At 39.2% G+C, this 17,087-nt stretch overlaps 1 long non-coding RNA gene across 1 annotated transcript; it reads left to right on the top strand.

The window, feature by feature from the left end:
- The first annotated feature begins 5,399 nt into the window (after window positions 1–5,399).
- Window positions 5,400–13,542, top strand: LOC122409431 (uncharacterized). Its single transcript, XR_006260685.1, has 2 exons — window positions 5,400–5,570; window positions 12,686–13,542. It is a non-coding gene; the product is annotated as an uncharacterized lncRNA (long non-coding RNA).
- Window positions 13,543–17,087: the final 3,545 nt, after the last annotated feature.

Here is a 17,087-nt window from a genome sequence, read left to right as displayed (position 1 = left end):
TAGGCTTTAGTACCACATTCTCGGCGTCCCTCACAGCACGAAAGACCAAAAATTTTGGACAAAAAATCGTTTTCCGTTATTCGCAGCTCTCCAAGTACCCTGGAACGATACAGTTCATGTTGGAATCAACGCAGTCGTATCCATAGAATTGATCGGCCGCAAAGCCTCCTCCAGGCTATCATTAGAGTCACTGAATAATGCACATCATCGAAAAACAATTCTGCGTGCTTTTCGCTCATTCCCAAAGCGATTCATGGTTCGTACACCCTCGTAATTAGGAATTGAGGTTGATTGATCTCTGCGACGTGGTCCTTTCAAGAGATCGCAAGCGTAATACGTGTGTAAAAGCGAAAGGTGTGTTCGTCGAAGCACACAGATAAATGAGGTAGCGAACTTACTGGTTTTACGGAGGCCGGTGAAGATTTGGCGGTGGTTCTGAGCCCGGTGCGTGCCAAAGCGAAACCGTGAGAACTCGGTGAAGCAGCAGATGCGTGTGCGGAAATCGAAGCAAGAAATACCCGCGGTTTATACAGCTTCGTTCCAAGAGGGTGAAGCTAGTACACGTTTGCATGGATGGAGAAAGGGAGCCATGAATGTATATATAAATATACTGATGGGCCAGGTAAAACTTATAGGTGAGCGTCCATACGGAGGGCGGATGAAGGCGAACGAGCCTCAGCAGAGAAACGACTCGAGGGCTGGATAGCGAAGGAGGAAGGGGGACGAGAAAGAAGCAGAGAAAAGGAAAGTGATGGAAGAGAGGGAGAGAGGAAACGTGACAAAGAAAGAACTGGAGATCGGGGAAGAAAATCTAGAAAGCGGAGGGAGACGGGAGATCGAGAAAAAGAGAAAAATAGAGGCACAAAAGAGAGCCAAGAGTAGGAATGTGAGAGAAGGAAAAAGGCATGAAGAGATAGAAAGGCCTTGGAGCGACGGAGAAAAATAATAAGGAAGGAAGGGACGAAGCGTCAACGACGTACGAGCAAAAGAGCAAAGGGATAGAAAAAGAAAAATGAAGGAAAAAATGAGGGGAAAATAAAAGAGAAAAAGAGAAGGAGAGTGTTTTTTTACAGGACACCCCTTGACTGTAATGTACCCATACAACTACTGAGCTCTCTCTCTCTCTCTCTCTCTCTCGTGACCATGTCAAGAGGTTTTCGTATCAAAGTCGAGAGAAGATGCGAACCCGAATCGACCACGTGTTTTACCTTCAACGAATGCCGTGTATGTGTAAGTGTATTTTCAAAGGTACAAACTTCAAGACGCGATACGAGAGGCACTCACAGCTCACAGGGCTGCGAAAGTACTCTTGTTGACACTTCCACGTCTAGTTATTTTAGAGGCATTAATATATCACGTTCCTACTTCGAAACTTCTGTTTGAATTTCAATACGAACAAGTCCAATGGCAAATGTGTCGTATCGGGGCAGGAGTCGCTAGTTTTAGGATTTGCAGTACAATGAGAATTTGAAAAATGTGAAAAAATGTTATTGGACTTCCTTTTAAGGCTGCTGAACGAATGATTTTTCGGCAGTTCAAAACCAAGTAACGCCGCCTCCTGCTGGTACGCGGGAATGGAATATTTTAGCAATTACGAATATAAATCTCTATTATTATCCGTAGGAGGAGTGTTGCAGATGTAGAAATTTTCTTCTCCCATGACGACCAGCCCTCAAGGTAGAATAAATGAAAAATTACGTACCGGAAGTCTAGCATGCGGAAGCTGGCATTTCGCCCTTCTCTAGTCAAAAGGGATTAAACTTAACCCGCCCACGCACCAAGTAATGAATCAGAATCACGTGACGGTCCATTCACGATCTGGCGTGGGAATCGTGATTGCAGGAACGATCTGCACAAAGGTTTTCCGCGTTTTCAACACCCTCTTCCGTCATTTTACTTAAAAATACAAATGAATTCGTATCACATACATTAAGGTACAGGATTGGAATAAACGACAATGAGATTCCATGTCGACGATCGTGCGGACGAAAGGAGCGTTTGCACAAATAATTATTTTCCATCCATCTGCTGTAAATCTTAAGATCTTCGCGATGGGAAGAAAAATTCTGTCGGAACTGAACACTTCGCTGTTCACAAATAAACTTTTTCAATTCGCAGTAAAATTAATTTTCCTGAAACTGAGCTACGGAATAAAAACAGATTTTTTATCAAACTATGCTTGTCGTCGCATCAGCAGAGTTTTTGCCTTTTGAACATTTTGTTCTGAGATAATTAGTTACTGGAATTAGCTCAATCTGCTAAATTTGAGTCATGCCAAAAGAGAAACACGATAGTGTGTAACGAAGCGAGTGTACAGCACAATTCGAGAGTCATTAAGGAATAATCTACCCTGTATGAGCGTAAATGGATGATGGCTACCCGCATAATCGTAAAAGCCTCACGTGCCATCCGCAGCTTAACAATACTTTGTCCAATCATCAGCCCTGCATCGTCCCTGCTCTTCCATCGTTCGTGTACAGTTTTTTTTCCACTCCGTTTTACTTGCTCCCCATTGTTTCTAGTGATTCACACTAATTCCGAACTCGCCTTATCGAAAAATCCATTTTGGTCGAGTTCAGTTAACACGCGTGACGCCATCATCGAGACCAGCAGGCTTCTGGTCTCGAGTGATAAATGGCCACAGCCTGCATCGTGTGTTATCGGCTGCGAAAGAAGGCTCGACCGAAAACGCTTTCAAATGAGTGTCTACTTGTTGCCCTGAATGAAAAAGTGAACAAAATTTTCATTCGTGCAACTGTAAATGGATCGACGAATGAACGCTTTAGCACCGAATTCGACTTTTTCATCTGTAAACTTTCCCGAACGTCTATCGAATGAAGAATCTGCGAAGACTAAGAATCTTCAGATTTAAGGGGGTCTAATCCATTTGAGAAATGAACGCAAAGAATTTTTTCTATCACCACGTCAATGCTTAGCATCGTTTCAAACACACACGATTGAAAGACTGAATGAAAAACCTTTTGTACGCTCTTCGTTTCGTACGATGAGTCTTTATTGCCGATTAAAGTCACGAACCAGCAATACAAAAAACACAAACCCTTTTTTTATGACTGTACGTATGACGAACGCGGGCGAGCTTATTTTCTTGTCTTCTTGATACGTCTTAAGAATTATTAAAATACGTTCATTCGCAGGATGAATCAGCGGAATAAAAAATAACGATGTTAATCTCGTAGGATCCAGGTGCTCGAGAACTTTGCAACGCAAAAAGAAGAGAAACACACTTTGGACGGGTAATGAGACGGGGAGGGATCTTCTCATGATCCGTTAGACCGGTTCCTCTATACTCCAAACATATCGTAACCGAATTGCACATTTTCAAGAGAATCCTTAGGTTCATTCTCGTTCAACTGCGTCTTGACCCTCCGACGTTAAAACTCGTTGCACAACGAAAAAAAGTCGTTTGAATAACATTTAATTGAGTGAATTTACTCTCCCTTACGTCGTGGGTGGTCATGCTTTCACAAATGAAAAAAAAGCTAATGAAGATTCGAAAAATTTGAATAAAAGATTGGGAATTTGAAAAATTCACTAATTTCATAGAACAACATTATCGCGTGGTTTTGTACCGAAGTGAAAAAATAAATCTTAGCGTCTGAAAATGAGTTGTAAACCTGCGACCCCCGCTGATTAATGTCACGATTCACAGTTCCTAAAGATTGATTCGTGGCTGAAGGAAGTTTCTGCTGTGAAGGAAAAGCCGGTGAGAGGATGTTGGAAGAGAAAAAAGAATTCACAGGTTTTCCGATAAATAACGCGCTTGCCTTTTGCTCGTTTAATAAAAATCGTTTTTTCACCAAATCGAAAAAGAAAGAGAGCGAAGCGAGCTCCGTTAATACTTCGAATAATTACATATTGAAAATATTAAAAACGAATCGAGAAAATCACAGGAATGCAAACAAAAACGCTTATAATCTGTAATTACGTAAAAATGAAAAATCCGGGCAGCTGACGACGAACAATAGAAAAAAAAAGAAGAAAAATTTCTTCCGTGACGTTGCTCGCTCAGATTTTCATGCAATACGCGTAATGTAAAAAGGAGCAGCTTTTCTTTTCTCAGTGAACTCCTCGAGAAAGCCCTCTTAGAAGACCCTTCGATTCATGGCGTTCGATCGCATTATGCAGAGCATTTTCCCCAGGAACGACAATAGCTAACGGGGCCATGCTTGTGCTAAAATGAAATTTCCCGCTTTTTTGCTGAAACGTTACAGCATTTTTTCCAGGTATAAAACCTACATAAACGTCCAAGTTTCCTCAATATTTTTGCCCTAAAAATAGTAAATCATTTGAAACAAAAAACTTTATTGAATTCCCATAATTATTGTCATTATTTATTTCCCACAAAATGGAACGATCTTGAGCTACGAAAATTGGAGTAAATGTCGACGCCACTTTCAACGGCAGTCTAGAATCCAAGAAATGATAAAGTAACAAATAATCTTTCTTCGTAGAGAACCTCGCTGAGGACGCAACAACTGATTTGCGTCCAATGTCCTCGTATTGCGTCATACTCTTCCAGCATCCCTGAATCCTCGCGTACTGGAAGACACGCATTTACACAAAGAAGAGTAGCGATCGCAACGGATCGTCGTAACGTTTCTGTGTATCAGTGATCCCAGGGCTCCGGTCTTTGGATGAAAAAAGCGAGGAAGTAGATCACGGCATGCACGTGGGCATGCAGAAGCCTCACACCTGGTGAAGCTTTCGAGGGATGCTGCATGAATTTCTGTACTTGTTCGAACGGCTGAGAGAGTGTGGGAATTTTCTGGTCCTCGCACGTTCCCCCATAGCGATCCGCCGATCCCTCGTGCACAAAGATTCGCACGAGTTATGAGTGTATGAGTTCATTCGAATTGGATATCAAGATGGTGTACATTTGTACGTTACTGGGAAACAGGTAACGTGGAGCAATCTGCTCTTCGGGGTTGTCTTGTCAAAGAACCAGCAGAGAAAGTGCGGAGGGAGGATTTCGGAGCTCGACTCGTGCATGAAAAACTGGAACGAGGCGAATACCGGTGAGCTTCTCCCTCTCTTTTCTTTCCTTTTGCTTGGGAAGAAAGAATTACGAAGAGCGAAAAGGAGAGAGGACGAAGGATCCGAGGCTGGTTGTACTCGAAGAGCCGAACCCTCACAGGGTGAGCCCTCATTGTGCCACGCATTTTCCCATGGTCTCCGTAACCCTCGTTACTTCCAAGGGCCCCGTAGGGCTGACCCCTCTCCCAGTCGGATGGGGGTCCCGCTATATAAGGGCCCGGCGAGCGACGTTTCAGCACAGAACATCACAGTCAACCGAAGAGCAAGCATCGGGCTTCTCTTCGGAGAGACCCACTCCGGCGGGCCCGGTCTGGGCTCTCTCGTTTTTTCGTCGATCCCATCTCTTCGTGTAATCTTCCTCCGAACGGATTAGAAGGAAGGGACTCACCCCTCTTCGTCGGACTTATCTACGCCAGTGTTGAACTAACCGAAGGTGCTCCATACTTTTCTGTCGCAGATGACCAACGCTACGCGGGACACGGAAGACTAAACACGAGAAATTCCCATCGACAACTGTGAGTATAGTTTCGGCTTATTGTTTTTCGTTTTTGGTTACCGAAAAACGCTCTTGGTGCTTCGATAGACTACTCGAAATTACTACAAACATGAAATTGTCTCCAAATTTCATTTCGGTTTTTTCGTCCCTTTTCGCTTTGTTCAGTCGATTTTTTACTGTCGACAAATCGCCCACGTTCACATGACATTTCGCGATTGGATACGATTTTTATTTCTACTCTTCTTGGGTCTAAACAAACCAGTGAAATCATTCGGAAACGTGAACGTTTCCGGCACACTTTCAATCCTTTTCGTTGATAAAAATCACAATTTCTGCATTCAATTTTATGAAATTCTACTCAACGTTCAATGATCCTTCCACCACTCGAAAGACAGAAGAAAAAAAAATGCAAATATTATACGAAAACAGTATCGAATCGACATTTGGAAAAGGCATTTTTCAACGAATTTTAAATAATTCTATTTTCGATGTAACAGTTTTCGATAATTCATTTGAATAAAACTTCGAGAATTAAGCAGCACGGAGAAAAATGAAAAACGGTTCTTTTGTTCCCTCGTTGAAACAGCCACAGATTTGGGCAACACTGAAAAATCAAATTCCGGTTCACAGATGCATATAAATAAATAATTATGTCCATTGAACACTTTTGGAAAATATTTTTCAAACGTCACAAATCATCCGGCCGAAAAGTTCTCGCTCATTTTTCGAACGAATAATCTCTCAGACTCGAAAGTTTCAAAGCTAGTCTCGTTGAACAAACAAATTGTGATTAATTCATGAAAAGTAAGAAGAAATTATGAATCGCGTGAAAAAGTGTCCCACGAACGTTGCGATCGAAATTCAATTGTTTTATTATAAGCGAACATTCGCAAGATACCTCGGAACTACTCTATCCAAGCACCAAGATCTTATCAAAATTGAACAGTCAAAATCTCGCTGTATTTCTTTTTTTGTTCTGTTATTTTCCAAAAACTGTTAGTACACTCTATTAAATTACATCAATTGAAAAATTAATAACAAGAAAAACACGTGTCGCTGACAGTATTTTTTTCCAAATTGTTATCACCTGTTTTTGTTTGTTTTTCGTTTTTTTTTCTTAATTTATGAAAATCGTTGTGTATTGAAATTACTGAGACTCGTACTATTAGTGCTGGGGTATGCGTAGCCCTTCAAAACACGTGCCCGGCAGTAGACGGTAGTTTTGTAATTAGTACAGAGAAAAACGTTTTCGTGTGACAAATTTTTATTTTTCTTTTTTTTTCTTTGCAAATATTTTTTTTTTTTTTTTTTCTTTCAAAACGAAACTTATTACTCAACAATAATCTCGATGTCGAATTGACAAATGTGTGTTAAAAAATTGCCTGATTTAACTAACCGATTTCGTAGAAACTAACAAACGTTTAGTTGGTACCAAAATTCCAAAGATTTTTTTCCAATGTAGCACAAAATCTAAGTAGAAAGTTACATGCTGTTTTTCAAAAGATCAGTAGAAACGACTGTGCATTCAAAAAAATACAAATTTGATGATAGAACGAAGAAATTTCACGTAGTTAGAAAAAAAACGTGTGTGCATGTCACATTCGAACCGATGCTCCACATTCGAAAAGATCCGATGACAAGCAGACCGAAATTAATAAACGAAAAAAGGCAAACTCTTAATTTGAAGAATATATTTGCGGATACGCCGGCTCCGAATTCAACGTAATCCGACGAAAAAAAAATGGAAATCAATAATTGCCAAACCCATCGAGCTAACTCGAATTGAATAAATTTTGTGAATTCTGAAAAATGCCTCGATCTCGTCAAAAAAAAAACATTGCAAAAATACAAATTTATTCGAAAGAAAAATCCATAATTTTGCTGATCGACGATTACTCGTAAGGAATTCTGTATCGAAAATTAATTGGTCAAATATTCGAACTTTTCCAATTTTCAGCTGACGTTCAAAACATAAAGTAGTCTAGCAAATACAAGAAGCATACTGATCCCTTGATGCCTCAGGAAACCAAAACGATTCTTTCCAAGGACCAAACAAACTATTCTCGAAATCCAAATTTTATGACAATAGAAATGCGAAACCACTTCTCAAAATCGAACCGACTGAATTTTAAATTCGAATACAAAATCCGTCGACAGAAGACAAAAACTTGCAGATTTTATCGTCCGAGATACCAAAACGATTTATTTCCCGACACTCAAATTCAGCAACGATTCAAATTCAATAACGACAACAGATCGCAACCAAACTTTCATTCGTTACAAAATCAATTACAAATTACAAAGAACGTGCACAAAAACGAAATTAATTCGATGATTGGAAATTTTTTTTATTCGATTGCATCTTCATTGACGAAAATAAATAGTAAAAAAAGTTGATTCATCGTTCAAGCACAAAAGCCCAAGCAAAACGTAAACAATGAAACGAAAACTCGATTACTCAATTGAATGTGAATAAAGAGAGACCCGAATCACTATGAACTTGACCCTCGCTTCCGTCGGATAATCAGTTGGCAGTGTATAACAAGTGTGTTGGTTCCTGTCGAGTGGCCCTTCACACCGGAAATGACTACCCTAAGAGGGTCGCGAAATAACATGCACCCTTCACTAAAAGCCAGACAGACCCCCACCAATCTCCAAGTCACTCACAACAAAACAAGTTTTGAATCTGATTCGACTAATCTTCCACCGCATATAAACAGTCACGAAAAACTTGTTTATTCGCTTTTCGCTTCGTTAAATAACGTATTGAAATCCTCGAAATTTCATCGATTCATGATTCTAGAAACACTGTCGTTCGAAAACCAATTCAAAGGTTTCCTAAACGAATTTGGCTTTTTATGGTTTTTTAAATCTCTGCTCAAAATTATTCGAATAACAGTAAGATTTATCCAAATTTTCATTATTCCGATGACTATAATAAAAAATTTGGGTTCAGACAACCTTTTTTTGAAAAAATTAATTGGTAGAAAGTCTTCTCAATAAAGCCACCGTTTTTTATCCTTTTTCTCGTTGAAATTTCACTCACACAGACAACGAAAAATGAAAAAAGTAATTTCTCAGGTACTAGAGTATCACTGCTCGCGGTAAAATTCACTTCAAATATTTCATAATGTTTTCAACCGTTGGTACGATTCAAAAAAAGACTGAAATTTAAAAACACTGAAAGCGATTCATATTTGGAAAAATTGTTGAACAGTATTTTTGGGTTAGGAAAATCCGAAAATAACATTCTGCTCAAAAACATGATTGACAGATGAAAAAATTAGAGTTTCTTTTGTTTTGGTAGACAATCATTCTATTTTATGAGATTTCCAACCAACCTGAAAAACAAAAGGTAACGAAAAAGGAAATGGCTCTCTCGAAGATCTCCAGTTTTGGACTGTTGACCACATGACGATAAATCTCTCTCCCTCTCTTTTCCTTTTACTCGCTTGCTCTCGGCCGTTTGCGTAAAACGATCCTCTTTAGCCACGGTCCCTCGAGGTTCAAAAATACACGTTTAAAAGGTTCCGGAATCTGACAACAAAACCATGAGTCTTGCACCTGCATTTTGGGAACGAAAAACATTCTTGGAACAAAATTTCAAAATTTAAATCTCAACCAAAAAATCGTTGCTCTTGGTTCTCATAATTTCTCACTTTTACAATAGTCAATAAACTTTTCACTTTCAAACAAAACGAAAATTAATGGATACAGAAACTCATCAAAATTTCGAAAAGGAAACAAATAGAAGAAATCCGTTAATTTGAACTCAGTTTCTGGATGAATACAAATATCACAAAAAAAATGATTCGCATTCTCAATCACATCGAAATTTACATTTTACCAATTATCAAAAAAATGAGCACCTCAATCCGGCTGTATAAATGAAAACAAAAACGATTAAAAAACCATATTACCGTTCTGCAAATAATTCAAGGAATGAAAACCTAAATTCAGTTATTTCAATAGTAATAAAAATAAGATGGAAAAAATACATAGCAGTATGAAAAAAATATCCAACTCGAACCTCTTTATTAATCACCAAAATTCATATTAAACAAACAAAATTCATCTTTTACAATTAATCAAAATAAAACAAATTGTACGATTGACTCATCCATTGAAAAAAATCATTTCCTACGCATAATAATTTTAAAGAAACTCAAATTAAATAATTTACATCGAAAAATTTTGCACGCTCATTCAAACGTTCAAAAAATATCATGCAACTGGCTGCCTGGTAAATGATCCTGAAACCAATCAACAAAATTCATTCGTTAAGTAAATTCATAACGAATATTTTTCATTCCTTTCGATGAAAACGAATTAAATTGATTCCAAAATATTTTCAATATCGAAAAAATGTTCACTGGAACCATGGATACCGAAAAATTTCATCCATCTCGCATCCTCATCGCCTCTCAAAAAAAAGGATTTTTTTTTGGTATTTTTTTATCAAAACTTCCAATCTGCAAAAAAAATCTATAACTGTTCTAATCGAAAGGAATCGTGAATTATTTGGCTCTCTTCAGATCCGAAAATCAAAAACCGAAAATATATTCATAAAATTCACAAAATAACGAAATACCGTTGAATTTAGCGATAACCACAATGAGAACTTTGACAATGGTAACAACTGTAAAAAAAATTGATACATTTCTCGAACCAAACTTCCATCCCTCGATAATATTTGGAAATCGTCTAACGCCCATGACCGTAAAAAAAATCATGTACAAAAAAGTCGAAACTACAATCAGCTCGGAACTCTAGAAAACAACTCGTAAAATGCTCACAACAGTGCTACAAAAGAAATAAGATTTGCAGTAACAAATTCCAAGATTTCGAATAAGACAAAGCTAATTGGAATGGGAACAATATTTCCGAAAATTCTTACAAGAAACAGACCAAATACGAAGTTCTGAAATTCGCAGAGTTTTAAATCCCTCATTCGATCAATAACATCAATATTCAACAAAAACTCATTTCAATCCTTTAAAACCAGAGTCATCAATGATTCATAAGAAAAATAAGAAAATTTAAAAACTCGTTTGCACAACAAAAGTTGCTTTTGGCCAAACGTTGAGAAGTGAAAGAAAATCGAAAAACCAAAAATATAGAACTTCTTCCTTGGAGCATAAACAACCGATGAAAGCAAACAGATAAAACAAGGGCAAATGCAGAAAGTTCAAACAAGACGACAAAAGTCCACATGTACAGAAAAATTACAAACTTATGGAAACACAAATTTGAATGTGCAACAAAATATCACTCTAAAAACTTGAAATTCAGCCACGTTAAATTTTCTATTAACCAAAGTTCAACCAAAACATCATGGCTTTCTTCACAAAATTGAATGAAATGATACAGAAGATATTCAAAAATTGAGTTCAATAATGAAAAAAAAATAACATGGCAAAACAAATCCATACCCGAAACTAAAAGTTCGCAAGCAAGCAGAAAAAAATCACTTCGCTAAATTGAGTAATTGAGAATTCGAAAATTTCAAACGAAATTATTTTAAACGTATTACAGCGTTGAAAGAAAAAAATGTTTACCCTAAACGTTCTAACCTTTGACATAAAAATTTTTCGCCCAGAGGTCTCACAATCGGGTACAAAAGCCACAGAATTATCAATCCAATAGAACAGAAGTAAAATATCAAGAAACACGGTAATGTTTCGACGCCAAGCATTAAAAAAAAAACATTTTAGTAAATTGAAATTAAAATTCGCTCCAGAAGCTCACTCTACAGAGAAATGGATTACTTTTCGATTATTTTCATCCACAGTGTAAAAAATTATGCACTTTTTGAAAACTCGTGAAAATGATGATAGTAACAATGAAATCCAGCAACCAAAGTTCACCAAGGAAACAAGATAGCAAAAACGTAACTCGAAAATACTAAAATCTCTACATAAATTATGATTTTCATTCAAACCTATCATGTTCGAAAAATATCAAGTAGACGGAAATTTAATTCGAAGGTATTGAAATTAACGCACTAAAAATCGTTCATAAAAAATAGCACATGGAACATTTTTAATTGAAAATAATCATCACGATAAAGAAAAATTCTATAATTTTGTCTAACCAATGGAAGTCAAATAATGAAACCAGAATCAATCGGCTTGCACATAAACATGAGAAAAAGACGATCACAAGAATTCAGAATTTCTGATCTAAAGTAAGACAGGCCGGGAGCAAGGTCAGAATAACAAAACAGGAAAAAAAATTCAAGCATTTTTGATCTCCAAAAATATCAACCTCCATCAGTGCTTGACAGAAACGAGAAGCTCAAATTTCAGCAGAATCCCATCAAAATCATCAAATCTGAAAAAAAAACAGTAAAAACCGCTTTTAGATTATAAAAAAAAATGAAACAAGCATTGAGCAGGAACCACAAAACTAAAAAAAAAAAAACACTCGCAATTCATGAAAACCGGACGAAGAAAATATTCAAAAATACATTTTCAAACACGCCACCGAGGATTTAACAGTGTTCAAGCAAGCCCGTTTTAGGAGTTTGAAAAAATAAGAAAAAAATCACAAGACAAAAGAACTTTCGAGCATAGTCCTCGGATTGAAGGGCCCGAGAAAGGGTCCTTTCTGGCCAGGCATTGGAAAACGCACACAGCCCAGACACTCACGCCCAGAAAAAAGAAGTTTTGCGTTCAAACACCACATTGCACGTTTGGATCGTTTTGGTTGACCCCATGGCGTAACTTAAGAAGCCGAAAAAAGACCCCTTTTGATGCGGTGGAAAGAGTCGGTTCTCAGAAAAGCCATGGCGACACATGTACCCCATGAAACCCCCTTGTACAGTTGACCCCCAAGTAATTTAAGTAAGCACAAAGAAAAAGGAACGAGAAACTTGACGACGCATAGCAGCACAATAGTACGGCCCCGTCTTTCGGCCATATTGTTCTTCTTAACCGCCCCCTCGTAGCAAACCTCCAAACTATTGCTTTATCAGCATAATAATATATTTTGTATACAAATTTTTATATATGTACGATTCTACGTCTTCATTATATTATAAACTACTACTTTTCACCCCTTTGCCCCTCCCCCCCCCCCCTCCCCCGCCGCCCCAATAGTATTGCTTCGTAGCTAACGCTCACAACCTTCCAGATTTTGGGCCTTCTGGATGGACCATTGAACGGACCGATCATCGACGAGATGGGGACCCAGCGATCCAGCGAAACTCTCAGGACGACTACGAAAAGTACGACTGCCATTGCCACCCCTGTTCAGGCCATGCCGCTCGCTCCGCAGGGATGAAAGGACGAGCCAGAAGAATGAAGAATACCCTCGAGTGCAGATGTCTCGAAGGAGAATAATAACTACGACGAAAAATCTCTTGAGAACCCTCCAAATTCACAATCATCAGAGCCGCCGGGAACAAAAACGTTTTTTACACTTCTGGCTGTGAGAAAATCAGCTGAGAAAGCGAAACAATTCCGTTCGAATGACAAATGAGAATCTCCGCCATTGGACGCTCAAAAACAAGTTTTTTAATGAACCGTCATCCAAGACTTTCACTGTCTACAAACGAAAACGGACTTTCTTCGTCCATCGAGTAACAGCAGTTAATTCAGGTGTCAAAATATGAGTCGATAGAAAATTACAGCTGGAAATATGACCGGGTGAAAACGACTGCAAAAAAGCATCGATGAAATATCCAAACAATTATCGCGTTTACAATTTCGACGATAAAATTGTACTCTCGATCAACCACTTCGAAATTCGCGACTCGACCGAATCCGAGATTCACTGTCCGAGTCGACGATATTATTAGCTGCACTAAACCTATCAACGGGCATTATAAAATATAACATTCGTCGACAAAGAGACCGAAATTGTTCTCAACACCAATCAGGTTCGACGAGGAAGACAAAGAAATTTTGCACAAATCCAGCTCACTCAGCCAGTACGAGCAAGCTATGAAAAAAAAAAAAAAAAAAAAAAAAAAACAGTTTTACAATCACGACTCTGATATTGGCTTCGAGTGTTGGCTTGCCAGCCAATCACTTTCCAAATGCCAATAACAATATTAATGCCGTTTTACAAACACTCTCAACCCTCATGGACCGATGAACAATCGTTAAAACTCAAACACGATTGTCGACTAAATTCAAACCACTCAAAAAACCTGATTGCATGAAAAAATTCATGAAAACGAAATCCGCGCAAGAATCTCTAACGAAAATAATAATTTCGTGTGACACAGCCCAGAACTTGGCCGACGCCTGGCCAGATCAAGACACAGCAAAATTCTTAAATCTCCAACAGAAGAAAACGCAACTGCACATTCCGATCGAGAAGAAATCTCCAGCATCCAGGAGTCTATGCAGACGAAGAAAATAGGAAATAAAGAGACAACGGAGACGAGGAGTACCAAGGCCACTATCCAAGCCAGGATAATCACCAAGACGCCACGCAACCGACGAGCCGAAAAATCGGAAGACCTTCAACGAAAGATGTCGCAGCCGTTCCGAGCCCTGAATCGATCTAATCTGAAAAGAAGCAACGCCCGACGACGAAATCAACAATGTTCTTCGGGACGAAATTGAAGCAGAAAAAGGAAGCAGTTCTTTTGCAAATTTCAAGCTTTAGAAAGGGGAGAGCGAAATTCGTGAAGCTAGCAACGGTCCCAGCACACGGTCAGGCTGGCTCGCATTCCCGCGATGACAAATGGAATAACAATGACGAGAATCCAGATGACCGAGGACCGCAACGATGCGAAGCACCATTGAAACACAAAGTCTGTCCGAGCGCACAACGAGTCGCAGCACAGCAAGAAACAAGTTCAAACTTTGGTAAAATGGGGACAATTGGGTGTTGCGAAAACACGTCTGGCACAGTCTAAACTCTACTCTTGGTCGCACATGCGGAGCCAACAAGAGACCGAGTAATCCGGGTGTCTATCGACAAGCAAACAAAACTCCTTTGGCAAGTCCCACGACCATAAGCAGCGTCGTAACTTCAAGGATCAAAAATATTAAGCGGACAATGTTCCATGGACCCAATTGGAAGGAAGCAACGCGATGAAATTCGGTCAACGAGCAGCAACGAACGGTGACGCGCCTCCACGCAAAAAGGCCACCGTGCATTTCGAGCCTCCGAGAACTAAATTTGAACATGCAGAGAAAAAACCTTTTCGAAGTCGCACAAGGACGACGAGGATCAAAGCAACATTTCAACGGGGCCGCATAAACGCATCCTTCGATTTCTCCAATAACGAAGCACCACCGAAATTCATAGGATTCTCAATCAAGGACCGTGGGAAACTGAAAATAAAATGATCTCATCGAGGTCGCACAAAGACGAAGAAACTCAAGGATCAAAACGCTCATTAAACGCGTTCTTCGACTACCGCAATCACGAAGCATCCTCGAAATTCATAGCAGCCCCAACAACCACGGGGAACGAAAAGAAATCCAATTTTATTAAGGTCGCAAGCCGACGACGAAACTCAAGGATGAAAAAAATATTCAACGGGACTGCACAAAGGCGTCCTTCGATTTCCGCAATCACGAAGCATCCTCGAAATGCATAGCAATCCCCAGGATCACGGGATACAAAACAAAAACAATCACATCGCGGTCGCATTAGGACGAGAAAACTCTTGGACCAAAACAAGGATCGAGCGGGATCGCACAAACGCACCCGTCCACTGACCCAACCACTAAGGGCCATCGAAATTCATAGCAATCGCAACGAGCCTGAGACGAATCAGGGGAAAAAACGTTTCGAAGTAACGCCACAGAGGCGACAAAACTCAACGATCGAAACAAAAATTCGGATCGGATCGCACAGCCGCATCCATTACCTTCAGCAACTCAAAAATCTATGTGAAAATTCGTGGGGATCCCCCCGAAGAAAGGAAGCCTCCGACGGGGACGACGAGGCTCAACGATCAAATGAAAATTCAGCGGAACGAGCGCATCCTTCGCCGCAGGACTCTTCTTACATTGGAAACTTGGAACGACCTTCGTCACGAACCAATCGTGGACCAATCGACATCGTGGGATCGCAGAAATGACTCATCAATTCAAAAGTAAGATCTTTGTTCCGTGAATTATAAAAATTGCGAAGTTCGAAAGAAAATATCGATAGCGGATCGATAATTCGTGGGGACATCGAACGTTCCGGCGACGCAGACGGTCTTCCCGGAGCTCCGAAGCGAAGTAATCATCTTGAAAGTTTATCTACCAAAACTGTTGAATTCTGTTGACGATACCGAGCGAGGGACATCGGGGGCTGAAATTTTACATGGTAATAACCGCGTGAGAAAGAAAATTTACGAATAATTGTTACCGTGCCCGTCAAAACCTACGACTGAGCAAATGCATCCGGTAAGCGGAAATTCACCATCCAACAAACCGCAAACACGCTCCCCGAGTTCGCTCAACAAAATTAACCACTTCTCCATCAGCAGTCCGATGTTTCCGAACCGGAAATCCATTTAAACATGAGGAAAAGATTTTTCCACAACATGAATGACGAACGTCAATGACTTTTCCTTCGTCAGTCGGTAAACAAAAAAATCACACATTTCGTCCTCAAAGCTGTCAAGTAAGAGTCTGACGTCATTCGAAAATACCAGCTACGTATGACCGTACGTTCGATTCCCATTAGTCGTAAGAATTATTATTATTTTTTTCATTTCATTTTTTTTCATTCATTTCCCCCTTTTGTTCGTTTCGTTATTCGTTTTTATTTTATTTGTTTTTGGAATGCGTCCCGCGCCGAACACTTTCAAATGGAAACAAACTTTCCCAATCTCTTTGTTAAAATTGAAAAAAAAAAAATACTTTCAGAAACTACCAAATTTGCTGTAAAAAAGATGCACAGTTTGGCTGAATCACGATTTCGAGTAACCACTCCAATCACTTCGACGCTGGACGCGTTTCTGACTTGATGTTCTTTTCCGTTTTTATGATTTCACAACTTTTACGTTTCATTTTAGTTTGTGTCCAAAAAAAAACGCGAGTATACGAATCGTAGAAAGAAAATGAAAAAAAAAAAAAAAAAAAAAAAAAACATCGGAAGAAGGAAACTGTTACCGGTGGGACTAGCCCACTGTATCGGCATTGCGAGAAATCGTAATTGCTTTTGTACATAATAATTATTATTATTGTCAGGAACCACAGAATAATCAGCGCCGCGAAATTATCCCGGTTGTTGAAAAATTTATACTGTTTATTTCAAACATCAATTTTAACGGAAATCATTGTTATGTAGTTGATTAGAAAATTGTCGCATAACGCGCGTGAACCTCGAAGACCCAAGTCGTGTGAACGTCGTCAAATCGTGGGGCATTCGTTTGAAATAAAAAGTTTCGAAAAACATTTTATTTTATATAAAAAAAAAAACGGAGAACAAATCGAAAAAAAAACAAAAATTATAAAAAATCATGATGCGACGAGGTTCATTGTTCTCTTCGTGATTCATGCGCCTGAATAATGCCAACTTTTTGAGTGAACGGGCGAGCCTCTCATCAAAAAGTCCACAGCGATCAAAACCAATC

Source organism: Venturia canescens, chromosome 4 (assembly GCF_019457755.1).
Source record: "Venturia canescens isolate UGA chromosome 4, ASM1945775v1, whole genome shotgun sequence".
Lineage (NCBI taxonomy): Eukaryota > Metazoa > Arthropoda > Insecta > Hymenoptera > Ichneumonidae > Venturia > Venturia canescens.
Note: the sequence above shows the minus strand (reverse complement) of the source record. Positions and strands in the feature narration are given on the sequence as shown.